At 44.6% G+C, this 18,403-nt stretch overlaps 1 long non-coding RNA gene across 1 annotated transcript; it reads left to right on the forward strand.

Annotated features, from left to right (window-relative positions):
* The first annotated feature begins 633 nt into the window (after positions 1-633).
* LOC123350500 lies at positions 634-17,421 on the forward strand. The gene is made up of 3 exons (XR_006573772.1): positions 634-779; positions 1,044-1,368; positions 17,276-17,421. It is a non-coding gene; the product is annotated as an uncharacterized LOC123350500 (long non-coding RNA).
* Positions 17,422-18,403: the final 982 nt, after the last annotated feature.

An 18,403-nucleotide genomic window follows, 5' to 3' on the forward strand; every position in this document is an offset into this window, starting at 1 on the left:
AAATGCAGAGGTAAGATTTTTTTCTAACAATAACAATGACAGAAATAAAAGAATTCTATGAAAGTGTATAATAGATTTGATTCTTCTGTGTAAGGCCCTGATCTTGCAAACTCATATAGGCCCACAGGTAACTTTAACCATGTGAGTAGTTCCATTGGGACTACTTGTAGGAGTAAAGCTACTCACAAACATAAGCCTTGCTAGACCTGTGTCCTAAGGCCCAGCTCCTACAGATAGTCATATACACGCTTAACTTCGTACACATGAGCAGTCCCACTGAAGTAAAAAATTTCTTAGTTTCTTCAAGAAGTTGAACCAATTTTGCAAAATTAAAATGCAGAAACCTCACATTTTGTTGTGACTATTTTGCACAGACCTCATTCCTAACTCCATGAATGGCTGCAGCTACCTGTGCAATTCAAATGTTAGTAACTTGTTATAATGGAAAGTGTATGCCTCACACATCTCCAGGACAGGAAAGGGTTAATGATGGCAGCTAGACCCAAAGAAGATAATGACTCCCACCTGTAGAAGCTGCCAAACTGGACTGAAGAATCTCCAGCTGTGGCTAATCAGGAAAATAAAGCAAAAGGTAAGGCAGGTTTCCATTTTTTTGTGTGAGAGGAAGTCTGGTTTTGTGTATGTTGTGAGTAGCACAGGAAATAACCAAGGAAGGGGCAAAAGTAACCTTTTATTTCATCTGTGAAAAAAAAAAAGAGGTTTTATGTGTTTTTGTTTGTTTGTTTTTTTAACCTCTGAAGAGAGAACCTGGGGATAAGGTGAGGGGCTGGTTACTGGCCTTTTTTTTTTTTCCTTCTTGAAAACAAAGACTGATATTTAAACTGAGAGCTTGTCTGTGCTCCCAGATGTGCCTTCTTCTGGTGAAGGGTGATTTGGTCTCTTTACAGTGAGGTCAAAAGACTTTTCTAGGTATGTTGATGGCTCAAGAGGCCTTTTGAATCAGGTTTATTATTTATTCTTGGTGGAGAAACATGAAGCAGCTGAGACTTGTCTTTGATTTTAGTATCTCTTGAGTGTTTCAGGGATGTGAACAGCTAAACCAGACCATACGGCGGGCTTCTACCACGCTTATCTGACCTCCTTTAAAGAGAGGAAAATCCAAATAGCCTTGTCTGAGTTGTAAAGACTAGCTAGCAAGACTCTCGCTTTTAAAAATAGACTAAGACTACTCTGGAGCAACTGGAATACAAATTAGCTCCTACATTTCCAAGGACCTGCATTGCCTGTGCTGCTTCAGACCCTGCAAGCTGCGTTGTGTGACTGGATCCCATCTAGAGCCTCCTAGTAAGTGACATCAGTAAGACACTCAATCTTTGTGATTGTAAGAGACAACAAGGATCATAACTGGTAAGTAAAACAAATTTCTTTTATAAAACAGCAGAATGTATCTTTAAGCTCACTTTGCTGTATTAATATATGGGGAAAGCAATATGTAGGGTATATCTATGAAGTGAGGAATGAGCTAATATCTTAGGATGCAACTGCCGCCACATTGTTGAACCTACATGTTATTTCAATGATATTGTGGTGTACGCAGCTGTGATTCGTTTGTTATGTACGGCCCCTTTCAAAGAATCAAGAACTTCATAGGTGTAAAATTCAAGAGTTTCTTTTCAAAAGAAGAGGCTGCAGCCTGGTCAGATGAAAGACGTGTTGTACTCTCTCATGGAGACTTAATGTTTGTGCTTTCTTGTGTGCCTGAATGTGAAATCACTCTGAGAGAGATCACATGCTTTTTGTCCTTTGTATGGAAACAGAATGTCAATATTGAGGCCAACTTAACTCTCCATCCAGCATCTGTCGTGTGAAACTTTACTGCTTTCGTTTATCATGTAAAACGTTTGCCTATCCGTTGATACACTATTGCTGTCTAGTACTTCACTTATGCTTGTTTAAGAAAGTCAGTGTCTCATATTGTGATTTAGGATTTAATCTGGGCAGGAAGGATGGAATTCCTCCAACTGGAGGGAGCCTGTACATGCCTCCCTACACTACAGTCCTTTGGTGGTGCATTGCTGCATGAATACAGTTCATGAGCTGAGCACTACACACCATGGAGGAGGTATTCTGTACCAAGTCTGAATAGACTGAAGTGGCAAAGACCACCAGAAATGGAATGGGGGGGTTGAGTTACTGGATCACCACTTCACTTATGCAGGTCAGTGGCCTAAATCCTTGCACAGGGAGTTTGGAGGGGCAGAAGTCCCTACTCCAGTTCACTGGCTAGCATAGCAACTGCAGGAAGGTTGTGCTACAGTTCTGCAGCCTTCTTGTGAGTTAAGAGGATTAATTTCACCCCTTCAATTCTCACAGCATTCCCTGTGCAAAGCCAAGTCACTTCAGCATTGCCTGGGGAAGGGTGAACCTTGCCCTCATAGCGAAACAGTGATAATAGTAAAAAATGACATAAGGGAAGTTCAGTCCGAAGTCACCAGAAGTGCCGAACCTGTAACACAGGGGTAGGCAACCTATGGCACATGTGCCAAAGGCGGCACGTGAGCTGATTTTCAGTGGCACTCACACTGCCTGGGTCCTGGCCACCGGTCCGGGTGGCTCTGCATTTTAATTTAATTTTAAATGAAGCTTCTTAAACATTTTAAAAACCTTATTTACTTTACATACAACAATAGTTTAGTTATATATTATAGACTTATAGAAAGAGACCTTCTAAAAACATTAAATGTATTACTGGCACGCGAAACCTTAAGTTAGAGTGAATAAATGAAGACTCGGCACAGCACTTCTGAAAGGTTGCCGACCCCTGCTGTAACACCTGCCTTCAGAACTCTTGGAATTCTCCAGATGATCAGTAGGCTTTGGGCTATATTACAAACTGGCTTCTTGTTTATGGGCAGGAGGGAGTGGGGCTTGGCAAAAAAACACATGACTTTGGGCAGATCTACAGTGCAGATGCTACTATGTCGCCAGAAGAACTTCTCCCGTCAGCATAGTGAATCCACCTTCCTGAGAGGCAGTAGCTATGTCGGCAGGAGAAGCTCTCCCGTCAACATAGCACTATTGATTCAAGGAGCTAAGATCGGAATAACTATGTTGCTCAGGGGTGTGGATTTTTCACACCACTGACCAATGTAGTTATACCAATGTACGTTTATAGTGTAAAGAGAAAGAACATGTGATTATTTTCCTTACTCTTCGGGCTTTCAAATGGTGATTGCTTATGCTGTTTAAAATTCCCTGCACCCCTCCAGTAGCTAGGCAGGGTCACATCTAACTCCTGGTAGGCAGGCCAGGCTCTGGCATGATGCAATTTGAAGTTGTACTCTGAAAAGATTGGTCTGTAAATGTGCAGATATGCAGTAATACTGCAAAGCAAGACTTAGCATATTTGAGTGTCTCCAATGGCCTGGCTTTCATCTCGATGTAGGAGTGGTCACTAATTTCAGCTTTAATGGAGTTGTACAACTCCCATGATTTTTTAATTATTATTATTTTGTTTTTGTTGGGTGTTTGAATTGTGAAGTGCTGTTGCTGCCTTTCTAAAACTAAGATGTACCCTTTTGACCTTAACTATCCAAATGCCTCCACTTTCAAGCTTTCATTACTCTTAGTGCTTGCTTGTCTAAATTCAACTGCTATTTACAGACAGTAGGGGGAGTAGCATTCTGCAGCTGAAGCCTGGTCTACACTACGTGTTTAAACCAGTTTAAGGAGCGTAAAACCAATTTAACGCCACACCCGTCCACACTAAGAGGCCCTTTATATCGATATAAAGGGCTCTTTAAACCGGTTTCTGTACTCCTCCCTAATGAGAGGAGTAGCGCTAGTATCGGTATTACCATATCGGATTAGGGTTAGTGTGGCCACAGATCGACGGTAATGGTCTCCGGGTGGTATCCCACAGTGCACCACTGACCGCTCTGGACAGCAATCTGAACTTGGATGCAGTGGCCAGGTAGACAGGAAAAGCCCTGCGAACTTTTGAATATTTCCTGTTTGCCCAGCGTGGAGCTCCGATCAGCACGTGTGGCGAGGCAGTTAAAAATCAAAATAAAGAAAGAGCTCCAGCATGGACCATGCGGATGTGATTGCTGTAAGGGCAGGCAAATCTGTTCTATCAGCGCTCCGTTACAGAAGACGAAATTCAAAATCATTTTTAAAACATCTCCAGACAGACGCCATAGCAGGGACTCAGCGCACTGCTGCGTGACAAGTGTAACGGAAAGCCAAAGAATCAAATGGACGCTCATGGACTGGAGGACTCAAGCTATCCCACAGTTCTTGCAGTCTCCGAAAAGCATTTGCATTCTTGGCTGAGCTCCAAATGCTTCTAGGGTCAAACACAATGTCCGCGGTGGGTCAGGGCATAGCTCGGCAATTTACCTGGTGTGGACAGTGCTTAGGTTTGCTGTAACCTGTAACTCGTATCACTTGCTTAGGTTGTTGTAACTTGCATGGCTCGGGGCGGGGGGCTTTTTCACACTCTTGAGCAAAGCAAGTTACATCAGTTTAAGCAGTAGTGTAGACAAGCCCACGCTCTTACTGCTTTCAGTGGGAGGAGCTGGGTAAATCTTGAGTGGTTGTGTGGTATCTTTCTTCTTTTTTGTTTGTGTGGAAATTCCACCCAAGGAGGATGTGTGCAGGGGCCTAAATAAATGTCTTTTGAAGTGCTTTTGCTCTAGCTGTGTTCCCCTCTGTTGTACTACACGTCTGTTCTTTTGGATCCATCTTGGCTGTATAGTTGCCATATCATGAGTTTCACCATTGAAACTCAACTGTCACTCTTATTAAGAGTGTGACCCTTAATGCATTTGAGCTAGTCACCCCAAGATGATTTGACCAGACCCAATTATAAAATATCAGTGTAGCAGTTTGAGGAAGGGGGGGGATTTTCTATAATATTTTTTTTGAATGCTGTGTATGCCTCAGTTTCCCTCTGTACTTTGCACTGTTAAGTGTTAAATATGCTTGGGGATGGGGGAAGAGCACAGGCTATAAGGAGGGGGTGTCACCTTGCTGTCTGGGCCACAATAAATAGGGTTGTTAAGGAACCAGCTGGACCCTGCTGAGAGCAACCTCTATCAATGCAGAATCCCAAAGAGACAATGGAAAAGCCCCAATGACCAAACACTGACTCCTAGGAAACCTTCTCCAAGAGAAAGGAGGTTCCCCCTGTAAGTGTGCAGACACACCTCCTGAGAGACCAGCAGGGAACTAGCTCAATTTCCAGCCCAGAGCACCCTCTGCAGGCTGGTGATCCGCCACAACTGGGCCCTGTATCCCCCCAACCCCAGTGCCCATTTTCTCTGGGGTGCTACCCCCTGGCAATACCCCAATACTCTCTGTGGGTCTCCCTTCCCCAGGGAACCCCTACCCACTACTCACCTCAGTCTGGGCTACTGCCAGTCCTCACCTAGCCCACTCATTAGGGCAGACTGCAGTATAAAAGCCACTCATCACAGGCAAGGGGGTTTGACCTGCTGCTGCTTTGTACCACTCAGTACCTCTATGGGCCTGGGACCAGGCCCTGCAGCCTGGAGAGTCACTAGCCTGGAGCTCCCCTGCACCTCTGACTCTTCCCCAGCCCTGCTTCACTCCTAGGTACCTGCTCACTCCCCTGCAGCTAAGCCAGTATCCCTCCCCACCTAGAAGAGAAACTCTACTCTACTCTACTCAGCTTCTGGCTACCCTGGCCGCCTTATAAGGCCCAGCTGCAGGGCCGCCCGGAGAGGGGGGCAAAGGGGGCAATTTGCCCCGGGCCCTGGGCTCCGCAGGGGCGCCCAAGAGAACAGCTGAGGCTCCCGCCTCCGCCCCTCTCCTGGAGCCTTAGCACATCAAGCGGTGTGTCTTCGGCGGGGCCCCTGAACCCCGCCCCGCTCAGAGCCGCGTGGTGAGGGGGCGGGGCTGCGAGCTCCAGGCTGAGCTCAGCTCCCTCCGCTCGGCGTGGAGCTCACAGCCCCTCCCCACGTGGCTCGGAGCGGGACGGAGCTCAGGCCCCGCCGGAGACACGCTGCAGCTGTTCAGCGATGCGCTGAGGCTCTGGGTGAGGAGGGAGCCGAGGGTAAGAGGTGGGGTTGGCTAAGGGGCAGGGAGTCCTGGGGACAGTCAGGGCACAGGGAGGGGGCAGAGGTTGGGGGGGCAGTCAGGGGGCAGGGAATGGGGGGGCTGGATTGTGGGCATTCCAGGGGGGGTCTGTCAGGACTCGGGGGGGGGGTGTGTGGCTAGGGGTTGGGGCAGACAGGGGAGCAGGGGTGGGGTCCCAGGGTGGTGGGTGGGATCTCTGGGGGACGGTGAGGGGACAAGGAGCAGGATGGGTCAGGGATTCTGAGGGGGGCAGTCGGGGGCAGGAAGTGGGTGCGGGTCGGATAGGGGGCAGGGCCAGGCTGTTTGGGAGGCACAGCCTTCCCTACCCTAAAGCTCATTCAGCAGTTTGAGGCTTGCAGAAGAGCCAAGCTGTTAGCTTTTCCATTAGAGCTACCATCCCTTTCACTTCTCAAATGCCAAATTATAGTCTACATGTAATTTCAGTGCCATAGGGAGATTCATGTCAGGGGAGGGTAGCTTCATTTAAAATTAGCCACTGGGGGGAAGGATCACATGAGAAGAGCAATATCCTTCCCAACCCTACCAAGGAAGACCCCCCTCCCTTGCATTCCCTGAGGCTTCAGAGGGGTTAATTCAGTGGTTCTCAAACTTTTGTCCTGGTGACCCTTTCACATAGCAAACCTCTGATGCGACCCCCCCCCCTTTATAAATTGAAAACTTTTTTATATATTTAACACTATTATAAATGCTGGAGGCAAAGTGGGGTTTGAGGTGGAGGCTGACAGCTCATGACCCCCAGTAATAACCTCGTGACCCCCTGAGAGGTCCTGACCTCCAGTTTGAGAACCCCTGGATTAATTTAATTTTAGCACCCTGTGTCCATTCACATGCATGTGCTATTTTGAGCATTTCAGTTTTGACAACATAGGCTCGTTCCAGAATCTGGAACAAGCTCAAATGCTCAGTTCATGGAGTATGTACATAAGCTATAGTAAAGAAAAACCCACAGTAACCGTCTCCAGTTTGTGAGGGACCACATGGAGCCAGTCTCTAGGAAACAGATAAATGCATGGAGATTAAGTCCATTAATGGCTATTAGCCAGGATGGGTCAGGAATGGTGTCCCTAGCCTCTGTTTCTCAGAGAGTGGAGGTGGATGGCAGGAGCGAGATCACTTGATCATTACCTGATAGGTTCACTCCCTCTGGGGCACTTGGCATTGGCCATTGTCAGTAGACAGGATACTGGGCAGGATGGCCTTTGGTTTGACCCAGTATGGCTGTTCTTATGTTCTAACCTAAATGAACCCAAAGTTATGGAGACAGATATGAGTCAAGGAAGCCAGCAGAGTATCAGAAACCTGGAAAAATCTCTGCCTGGATGGGCTCAGGTGTTTGGTTACAAGCTTAGGTGTTTCAAAAGTTTTGGATTTTTTTTAAGCAGAATTTTTTTATTGTTTCTTTAAACAATCAAATACAGCAAGCAGCAAATATTTGGCCACACACTTCTGAAACCTCAAACCATATTCAGGTTTTGGCAGACTAATTTCAGCTTTTCAATTAAAAAAACATAAAAATTTTTGAAGGAAAGCAGACATTGTCCGTGATTTTTTTTCTGCTTTTTAAAAACCCCTAGTTTTCGATCCAGAAAAAGTTTAGATGGAAAATATTTGTCCAACCCTTTTAATGAGCTTTAGTGCCTTTTAGCACTAGCTGATGCTGAGAACCAGTGATACCTTGTAAAGAAGTTTTCTCAAAACTGGGTTTGTGCCGAAATGCGGAAGGTTTATTTTTCCCAGGGGTGCCTGTGGAGGGGAGCAAGTGGGGCAATTTGCCTTGGGCCCCGCAAGGGCCCCCAGGAGAATATAGTATTGCAATTTTTTTATAGAAGAGGGGGCCCCCAAAATTTCTTCGCCCCAGGCCCCCTGAATTCTCTGGGCGGCCCTTCCCAGCTGCCCTGAGTGGGGCATGTGGCCCAGGTGTAGCAACTTCCCCAATCAGCTTGGGCCTTTACTCCTAGCCCTCTCCCAGGGCTGGTATCTACCCTGTCAGGGCTAGAGCAGGTAACCACCCTGCTACCACCCCCCACCTCCCCGCCCCTTACTGGGAGGCTGAGCAGAGATCCTAGCTTGAGAACATAGGACTGTGACATGACTGACAGAGGATAAAGTGTGGGCTTCTAGTTCTTGAGAAGGCTGGCTGCTCCCTCCTGGGACTGACTAAGGAGGTTATAGAGACAGAGTTAGAAATAAAAATGATGAGGAGTACTTGTGGCACCTTAGAGACTAACAAATTTAACAAATAATAATATTGATAATAATAATTAATAATAACAACAACAAAGTTAGAAATGGCGTTCACTACAGCTTGGCTAGCAAATTGTGCTGGCTTGGCCAGAATGGTCTGTGTGTTAACCTTTATTTCTCTATTAACCTAAGGTCTTCCAATGCTCTGTTCCAGTTGACTAATACATCTTCCTCTGTTTTGAAAAGGCTATTTGGTGTCACTGCAAATACTTGCTGGGGTACATTAGTACTGGCAGAGCATACAAATCTCTACTTGTCTGTCTCAGTTGGACTAGCTAGGCAGAGATCTCAGAGACAGTGAGGCTCCTGAAGGAAGAAGGGACTCCTTGGACATCAGCCACACTGAAGGGCTTCCTCCAAGAAACTGTATAAAAGCTGGGGCATAGCACCAATCCCATAGATCCCTGAAAAGTAGTCGTAAGGATAACTTCTGGTGAGCTCTGGGTGCTAACGGGTAAGATGTTCTGAGTAGTAGAGGTCAATGGTACACAGTGTAGGAGGATAGACACCGTGAGTCAGCTGCTATAAAATGGCATATCTCTTGTGATGTAAAAATCAGCATAGCTCCATTGACACCAGTTGAGGAGCTGACCCACTGTGTTAAATAGAGTGTCAAGGAAGAGGATTAGACATTAAGCTTATGCTACTAGAAATCACTGGATGACAGAACAGAGGACAAGGCCTACAGCTGGCAATAGGCAGAGTTTCAGAAAACTTTGAAGGTGAAATTAAGGGGCAGATCCTCCGCTCCTGTAAAATGGTGTGACTTCTTTCCTTAAATTGAGCTTTGCCTATTTACCCAGCTGAGTAACTGGCCCAGGAAGCTTAAATTTGATGTGTGGGGATGAGGCAGTGTGCAAAAGTGTGGCCAATATAGCTGTTCAGTGGGGTAAGGTGGTGATAAAGTTGTGGTGATTTGAGGAGAGTAACACAGGTGTTGACAAAGCCAGAAAGGAAGAGGTTATAGTAAGCAAGGTGAGATGAGTTGGGGATGGGCAAGAATGTTTGACTGTGATGCCAATAATGTAACAAGAGACTCCCACAATCTTTTCCCTCTTTGCCTGAGATAGCATCTCTTGTAGCCAGAGTGTCTGCTGCTTTCTCCTAACCCTTGAGGGAGGCAGGCCTCACTGGGCAAGAGAACTTGCATTAAGAATATATTCTGGAAACCTTTCTTCCTGAGAATATATTCAAGCAAAGTGTTTATCTTGTGTAACCTGACAGGCAGGATTGAGAGCTCTTGTGGAGAAGATCCCACTGGGGTTTCCCCACTGGGAAACATCTTGAAAATATCTACTCTTCAGCACAGTCTCATCCATTCAAAAGCTTTAGTGAAGTATTTTGATGAGCACCAGAGGTAAGTAATCCCTGAGAGGATGATTTAATGGTATCCAGAGAGGAGGTGAACTCCATCACAGATGGGCTGTTGTCTTAATTAACTTTCCTTTCAATGTGACTGCTAAAATTCAACATGATAGGATCTATTTGCCCCTGTCCATATTCCTTCCCCATTTCAGGCAGAAGTGTGGAATCGTCAGGGCACTGTTTCCTCACTCCCTCCACTCAAAACTTGTTGGGGAGCTGGGATTTGTACAGGGGAGGAGGTGGAAGCAGCTAAATCTGGGGAGGAGTACCTCTTTCCTTCTTCTGATCCCATGGAGAGTCTGCAAGAAAAGATAATACAACTTGGGATATGTGATCTTTTCTATGTAGCCCCTCCATCTTCCCTGGAGGCCCAAGCACTGGTCATAGCTGGGGAGGAAGGCCCCTAACTAGTGAGGCACAGAGCTTCACATAGATAATCCTGGACTCCTAAGAATCCTCCTAGCTTGCAGTGTGTGCTGCTAACTCTTATATGGTTGGTTAAACCCTCTTTCTCTTTAGTGGAACCATGCAGCTGTAATCTCCAAGGAGTTCTCCATAAAGAGTTCCTCTTCTCCCACATGTGCTACCAAGCCTTTCCATGGGAGGGGGCCAGTGTGACCCAGATTGTAGGAGAGGACTCTTGGAATCCCCAAGTGTTGTGAACATTTATGACCAATGCAAGTCTGACCTGAATTTGAACCGGTCTCCTAGAGATGGAAAAGGCTCCATATCCAATCGCAATCCACTCCCACCCAAACTATTTCTGCCTCTGCCACTGGTCTGCTGGGTGACTTCAGGCAAGTTGCTTCAGCACTGTATGCCTCTGCTTCCACATCTGTACAATGGGAATACTTCCTTCCTGTGTGAAGCACGTTGAGATCTATGTCTGAATTATTATGATGATAAAAACTTATCAATTATCAGATTTTGAAGAGTAGAGTTGAGTAAACAATGAGTAGTTTAAACAAGCCCCACCCTTTCATGGAACAAAGTGAACCAGTAACAGGACCCTCAGTTGTCTCCTGGGGATGAACCTATAAAAGGAGATAATGAAGCCTAAATTCACTCAGTGTTAAACATGTGCTCTGAAAACCAAATTTTGTGCCTTTGGCTGTAATCGGAATAGGAAACAAGGCTATGGTGAAACATTTTTAGATATCCTTTTACATTGTTTTGTTGCTTGCAACTTGGTTACAATCAAGTAGTTCTGTAAGTATCCACTAGATGTCAGTATGATCTGTTAGTTAAGTCCTGTCCCTATATTTTCCTTCTGTGGATCATTTTGTAAGAGATCCTCATGATCTTGCCTCCCTGCCTTTCCCACACCAATGTTCCCTCTTTGCATGCTTCCCTAAAGTCTGGGGGAACTGTCAAAGGTCTTCCTTTTGGGCTGCAGAACTAATCACGTTGAGAAGAGCTGAAACCAAATCAGGTAACTGCGTCACTGTAGAGTTCTCAGAAGACTGAAGGGAATTTCAGAAGCTATTGCATGTATTCTACTCTTGGAATCCAGCAGGACCTGAGAACAGGGAGTGAACATTCAGTGATGACCTTCTATGCAGTGAATGTCATTGATATGCACTGACCTTTAAAGAATATGCGCACACTGTTGAGGAAATCCTTGAAGTTCCTGATGCAGTTTGCCTGAACCAGCAACACATTCCCGTTATGCATGCTGTTCTTTTGTAGTATTAACTTACAGGCCCTCTCATGAACTTATCCAGTCTCCTTCATTTTAGGAGAATATTAAAATATCTTTGGTGTTGGTGGCATGTGCAAAATAAAAATCTAAAGTGCCTCTAACACCCTGCTCTCTGAGAGCCATTTTTTTGAAGTTTTGATCTTTTTTGCACATGTACACTGAAGTTCAAGGGTGCCTGGGCCTGGTATTTTTGGTTCATGCCACTTTTAAAAAAGAGGAGCCAGCTATGGGTTCAGAATTTCCTCCTGCCTGTCCACCGTCTTCTTCTCTCCCCCCCGCCCCCGACCCTACCACACACACCTACAGCATTAGGAGCTTTTCTAATTCAGTGCTTTTTGGGCCCATCTCAATTGCATAGTGTCTTGCTGTGACATTCCTAATTTTTTTTAATCCCCCTGGTACTACATGCCCACCTCTTGGCAACCTGGAAAAATGTGTTCATTATATACTGTTCCAAGGGATCGTATCTTGCTAAGAACACGACTAACCTGGGCAGGTTTGTGTGTGTGTGTGTGTGTGTGTAAAGAATCCAGATTCAACAAACCATGGTAGGCCCTGAAGTAGGAGAAAATACTGAGGTTTTAGTCCTCCTCCAAATGGTGTGGGTACATCCAAAACTTTACTCCAAACCTCTCTAAAACTTAGCTTTTAATAAATCAGTCAGCTGTCTGGACAGTTTCCTTTTTTTAATGATCTGTAGAAAATACTTAGCGCTCAAAGGATGCACGCTAATTTATGTTCCTTAATCTGCTTTACAGTGAACAGTAAAGAGGCAAAATACAGAAGGGAAAACAGCTTTTATTAGGAAGAGTCTGGTCTCCACCCTCTTGATCTCATCATTACATCATATATTAGGAAAACTGTCCTAACTATGGTCTTATTGGACTGTGGAATAGTGTCCCAAAGGTAGTGCTGGAAGTCCCATTGCTTGACTCATTGAATAGTGGACTGGACAGAGCACTAGCTAGGACACTGTAGAGAACAATTCTGGATTGGCAGAGGATGACCTAACCAGTCCCTTCAGTCTCTAACATCTATAATTCTGTTGATGCAAAATTGAAAAGTTTAGTGCTGGAGGAAGGAGCCAAGAAATAAGATCAACCACCTCTGAAGATGTACAGTTTATTTTTCCCCAATGCCCCATATCCTGTTCAGACAATAATTTATTGAGTATCTCCTTAAAACTCATTTCTTTTGTGAGGCCTACAAACCCTAGTCTTCCTCTTATAAAAACAGTACATTTTTCTTTTAGAATTATAAAACCCTTAAGATGTGTGCATCACAAGCAACAGTTAACTGTGTTATTACCAAGAAAACCTAGTCCTGCCTTCTTTCTCCCTCCAGTATTGTCATCCCTAGCCTTGTCATGGCTTCTCGTAGACCCAGGCATGGAAATCTACATTAGATTATAAACTTTTAAGGAATGGGCATTGTCTTTGCTTGTCCCTGAAGTAGGTACAGGATGCTTACAATACACTTATGGTCACAGTTAATTATTGAGGTCTAGGAGAGAAGCAAGACAGAAGTGAGCAAGATCTATCCATCAGATGAGAGAACTGATGTTTATGTGAACCAGGGAAAACTTTCATCTGTTCTGAGATAGAATCCTAGAACTGGAAGGGACCTCAAGAGGTCATGTAGTCCAGTCCCCTGCACTCAAGGCAGGACTAAGTATTATCTAGACCATCCCTGACAGGTGTTTGTCCAACCTGCTCTTAAAAATCCCCAATGATGGAGATTCCATAACCTCCCTAAACAATTTATTCCAGTTCTTAATCACTCTGAGAGTTAGGAAGTTTTTCTTAATAGTCCAACCTAAACCACTCTTGCTGCAATTTTAAGCCCATTGCTTCTTGTCCTATCCTCAGAGGTTAAGAAGAACAATTTTTCACCCTCCTCCTTGTAACAACCTTTTATGTACTTGTTATCATGTCCCCTCTCAGTCTTCTCTTCTCCAGACTAAACAAACCCAGTTTTTTCAATCTTTCCTCATAGGTCATGTTTTCTAGACTTTTAATCATTTTTTGTTGCTCTTCTCTGGACTTTCTCCAATTTGTCCACATCTTTCCTGAAATGCGGTGCCCAGAACTGGACACAATACTCCAGCTGAGGCCTAATCAGCACAGAGTAGAGCGGAAGAATTACTTCTCATGTCTCACTTACAATACTCCTGCTAATATATTCCAGAATGATGTTTGCTTTTTTTGCAACAGCGTTACACTGTTGACACTTATTTTGCTTCTGATCCACTATGACCCCCAGATCCCTTTCTGTAGTACTCTGTCCTCGGCAGTCATTTCCCATTTTGTTTGTGTGCAACTGATTGGTCCTTCCTAAGGGGAGTGCTTTGCATTTGTCCTTATTGAATTTCATCCTATTTACTTCAGACCATTTCTCCAGTTTGTCCAGACCATTTTGAATTTTAATCCTATCCTCCAAAGCACTTGCAACTGCTCAGATGTTGAGGATGACTAAATTCCAGCTCCAAGCACAACTGACTTGTCATGAATTGACCTTGGGTTGAAATCTGTCACTTTACCAACTCACTTCCCCCACCACGACCATGTAACATTCCACTTTTCATCAGATGCCTCAATTAAGATCTTTTGGCAAAGCTCTTGGGGAGTGGCGGCACAGGAACAGGTGCACTAGCAGTGGGTGAAGCTCAAAAACGTGTTTCTCTGAAGCAAACCCAAAGCTTACATACACCTGCAAACTTTATACACACCTTTAGATCTGAATCTTTGATTAGAGCTGTTGTTAGAAGAGGCTTTGTTGTGAGACGACTGGTTCTTCTTTCTGCTGGGTTGGCTAGAAAGAGCTTTAGCAATCTTCGTTTTGGACTCTGGCATTGCAGAACCACAGGAAAATAAGTCAACTAACAAAGTGAACCAAGTACAAGAACCTTCTCAAAGGTTCAGTATGGGTTCTGGTCTACATGGACAAAAAAACAGAGGGGACGTTTTTCTGAGTGGGTTCACCAGTCCTTAATATGCACCATAGGTATGCAGCCTGAAAAAGATCTTTCCCTATTCGATCCAAAGTACAATACAGTGCAGTGTGTTGTATCAGTAGAGTGAAGGGGATATGCATGGAAACCAGCTGCTCTGAAAAATATCCTTACAAGAAAATGGAAGAAACACTAGCACAGCATACTGAAGACCACCAGTAGTGAAGAGGTGGGATATGGAGCAGACCCCATCCCAATGGGGTAACACAGCCTCAACTAATGTGCTTGGCTACTTGCTAAGTGTTGCTCTCTTTAATTTTAATTTTTTGCCAGATGCAGTTTTTGTTTTGCCCACCAATCTGGATCCATTTGCTTAAAATAAATGAATACGATCTCAGGTCAATATGGCGAATGATTTACTAATACTACATGACCAAATCTCCTTCTGTTCTCTGTCTTATTCGTCTCTCTACCTCTTGTCCCTTGTGTGCTTATGGTCCTGATTATGGTACAAATGTTTCATTTTCTTGAATATGGAGAATGTGTCCATAGGATGCTTTGCATATTGCCGTAACTTCTTATTGTTAACCATGGCTTCCATTAATTCAGGAATATCTGAAAGTCTGTATTCATTTCAGGGTTTTTCACCTGGGGCTTATCTCCAGCTTGTGTATATGAAATTGAATGTAGAAATCTTAAACTGTGCCCAGTTGTAAAGCAGCTGAACTCACTGAAGTTCAAATCACAAGTTATACTGGGCTAGATCTTCAGCTTGCGTAAATGAGCATTGCTGTGTTGACTTCAGTAGAGCTATGCTGATTTACCCCAGCAGAATAGTCTTGGCCATTGTCAATTGTTTCAAGTGAAAATTGCTTGAAGTTAAATCCTCTTCCAGTTCTTTCCTTCCCTTCATGCTCCAAGCATACTGGCAAATAAAAAAAACTTTCTCTGTAAGCAGCTGTTGAATAAGTCACTAATAAAGCCAAGGACTTGCAATTAAATAAAAGGAAAGACTTTAGGGATATAGAAAAAATATCCCTTTTTGTCTTATTCTTAAATGTAAAAAAATAGGTTTATTCATTTAATAACATGTTAAAATGCTCTTTTCTTTTCCTATAATACAAATTCCTTAGTGTATTGTTGACTTGTTCAACAGCATTATCAGTGATGAACAATTTTCTGGGGTATGGTTTGGAACCCTGTATTGTATGTGTGGTGAATTGTTACTAAAACAATACAATAAAGGGTTAAGAATTTTAGTGTATTTTATAACATTACTACAACAATTGGTTGACCCAAGTTGTCTTTGACTTCTGAGCTGGCTTGTTATATCCACATGTGTAGGGGGGTTGAAATCCTACATGACAAGGGGTTGGTCAAAACACTCCACATTTTTAATTTAAAAAAAAATTCAGAGACAAAAGGTGGGTGGGGTAATATATTTTACTGGACCAATGTCACACACCCTGACTCTCTCTAATTTCCTTGGACCTAAATGGCTACAACAATGCTGGATTTATCTTAAAATGCAGGTTTTTGTAACAAATGAGGGAAGGGGAAGACTTCAGCCAATTTATTTTCTTCTTCTCCCCCTTTCTTCAGCAGGAGGAATGTAGAAACATTTTGAAAACTAACCCTTTCCATCCACACTTCCACCAATTGGGTAGATGAAAAATGGTTCTTCTGAACCTGCTGAACAAAAATGACTTGGAAGTTTTCTGCATTCCATCCCCCTTCCTCCCAGCTTTTGCTCCAGCTCTCTATATGGGTGTAACACCTTCCCACTTGGAGGCAGGAAACATTGCTCTTGCAGCACTGTCTCCTTGTGGAGGGAGTGGAGCAGAGCGGCTGCTGGGCTTCTGTAACATTAATTCTGGCCGAGCCCCCGCCCCCTCCCTCCTGTGGCTTCTGCTGAGTCTTGGTCAGTAGCAGTGCTGCTCTTGAGGGAACATTGTGCTGCTGGGTGAGGGGGAAGGAGGAAGAATAGGGACCAAGAGAGTGGTGTGGAGGAGCCTTCCATTCAGTGTCTCAGAGACTAGCTATGTCCTTGCCACTGGGTCCCCTGGTAAGTAAATGTAGGGTGACCCTCTCAAGCCAGTTCTGTGTGCCCCAAATCCTTTTTTTATGGTGTGCAGTTTAGAAAACACAGGGAGGTGAATGTCAGTTTTCTGCTGCCTCCTGTCAGCTGTCAAAACTCTTCTGTGGGAGGGGTCAATCTGCCTGACTCTTGATGCCTTATGGAAAGGCGTGGGGGGAGTCAAATTGTCAGTCTTGGTTAATTTCTTGTTGAAGTATCTACAGAAGCAGCTGTGCAGTGGCTCCATCATGGCTGCTGCAAGTTGGAAGACTTTGTTTCTCAGTCCCAAGTCTATTTCCCAGAACTCACAGCTCATTTATTTGAGCTACAGGCTGTATTCAGGGATTTTCCCCTAAATGGCAGTTGTAGAATAAGGTAACTCTCCAAAGCCTGCTGCAGCTTTCATCATAGCGGCAGCTTGGGGGTGGGAGCCAGGCTTTATGAGAAATCTGTCATTTTAAAGAGAAAAAATTCCTTCCTGATAGGAGCAAAGTATCAACGTTTTGAAAAACTTGGCTCTGATCAGAATGTCTGAAACAGTGACTTTTCTGTAAAGCCAACTTCTCCCCAAACCACCCCCAACTTCAAAGAACATGCAGGAAAAGTGTGTGCAGCCCAGATTAAAGAGAATTGTATGGTCAGAAAGCTGTGACAAGCTTTCGGATACACTACAGACTGGAGTGATGCTGTATTAACAGTCATTTGAAGTCTGATCCAACTCCCATTACAGTCAATGGTAACACTCCCATTGCTTTCAGTGGGAGTTGCCTTGAGCCAACATAGCAGGAAAAGAGAGGAGAAGTAGCAGGCAAAGCTGTTAGATGTTTTTAAGATCACTTTTGCCTTTTCACAGGTTTATAAGATAGGAATTTGGATAAAATAAGATCCCATGAATTGCCGTCACTAGTCCATCAATCCAGTATACTACCTCCAGCAGCAGCCAGTATCATGATGGGAGTTGGCAATCCCCATAACACATCTGACCAGTTAGGCAATATTGTTCAGGTGAGTGCATGTGTGAGTCCTGATTTTTAGGTTCTAGTACTTGGAATGGTAAAGATGTATGGTAAAAGCTTAAAACTAGAACCATGCAAAAGTTCCAGTGGTGAATAGTTTTTGTAGCAAATATGAATTCTCTGTGGGATTACTTTTCAGGGATGTTTAACAAATGTAAAATGTGGTGGTGATGTCTTTTGCTAGCAGAAAACCTTTTCACAAAACAAACTGGAGACTTCCCACCCCCACCACCAGGGGAATCGTATTGTAATCAATCAAGTATTGTCTGAAGTTGGTGGCTACAGATGAGTTACCTGGGCTGACGTGTCCAGGCAAGAGATTTGTCGTCTAGGCTAACTGGTTACTGAGGACAAGATAAAGCAGCATGGACACAGACTATTGCTGAATAAACAAGCAAAGTGGCTCCTGCATCACTCCTTGCTGCTGGTCTCAGCTGCTACTTCATGTTCAAGATTCTGTGGAGTGAACCTACAGCTGAGAGTGGGATGGATCTATGCTAGTGGGAACAAGACAACCAGCAGCAGCTCCAGGCACCAGCACTCCAAGCGCGTGCCTGGGGCGGCAAGCCACGGGGGGCGCCCTGCCAGTCCCTGCGAGGGCGGCAGTCAAGCAGCCTTCGGCGGCTTGCCTGCGGGAGGTCCGCTGGTCCTGCAGATTCGGCAGCAATTCGGCAGCGGGTACGCCAAGGCCGTGGAACTGGCGGACCTCCCGTAGGCAAGCCACCGAATCCACGGGACCGGGGGCCTCCCGCAGGCACACCGCCGAAGGCTGCCTGCCTGACATGCTTGGGGCAGCAAAAAAGCTAGAGCCACCCCTGAAGACACCCAAGCAAATCCTGGATAAAAGTATAAGCAATAATCTTCATGTTACATAATGAAATCAAGCCTGTTGTGATCTTAATCTCAATCTCTAATTTCCACTTCTGAACATTGTGCTTCATGCAACCAGCTGTGAGATAGCTTTC

Source organism: Mauremys mutica, chromosome 1 (assembly GCF_020497125.1).
Source record: "Mauremys mutica isolate MM-2020 ecotype Southern chromosome 1, ASM2049712v1, whole genome shotgun sequence".
Classification (NCBI taxonomy): domain Eukaryota; kingdom Metazoa; phylum Chordata; order Testudines; family Geoemydidae; genus Mauremys; species Mauremys mutica.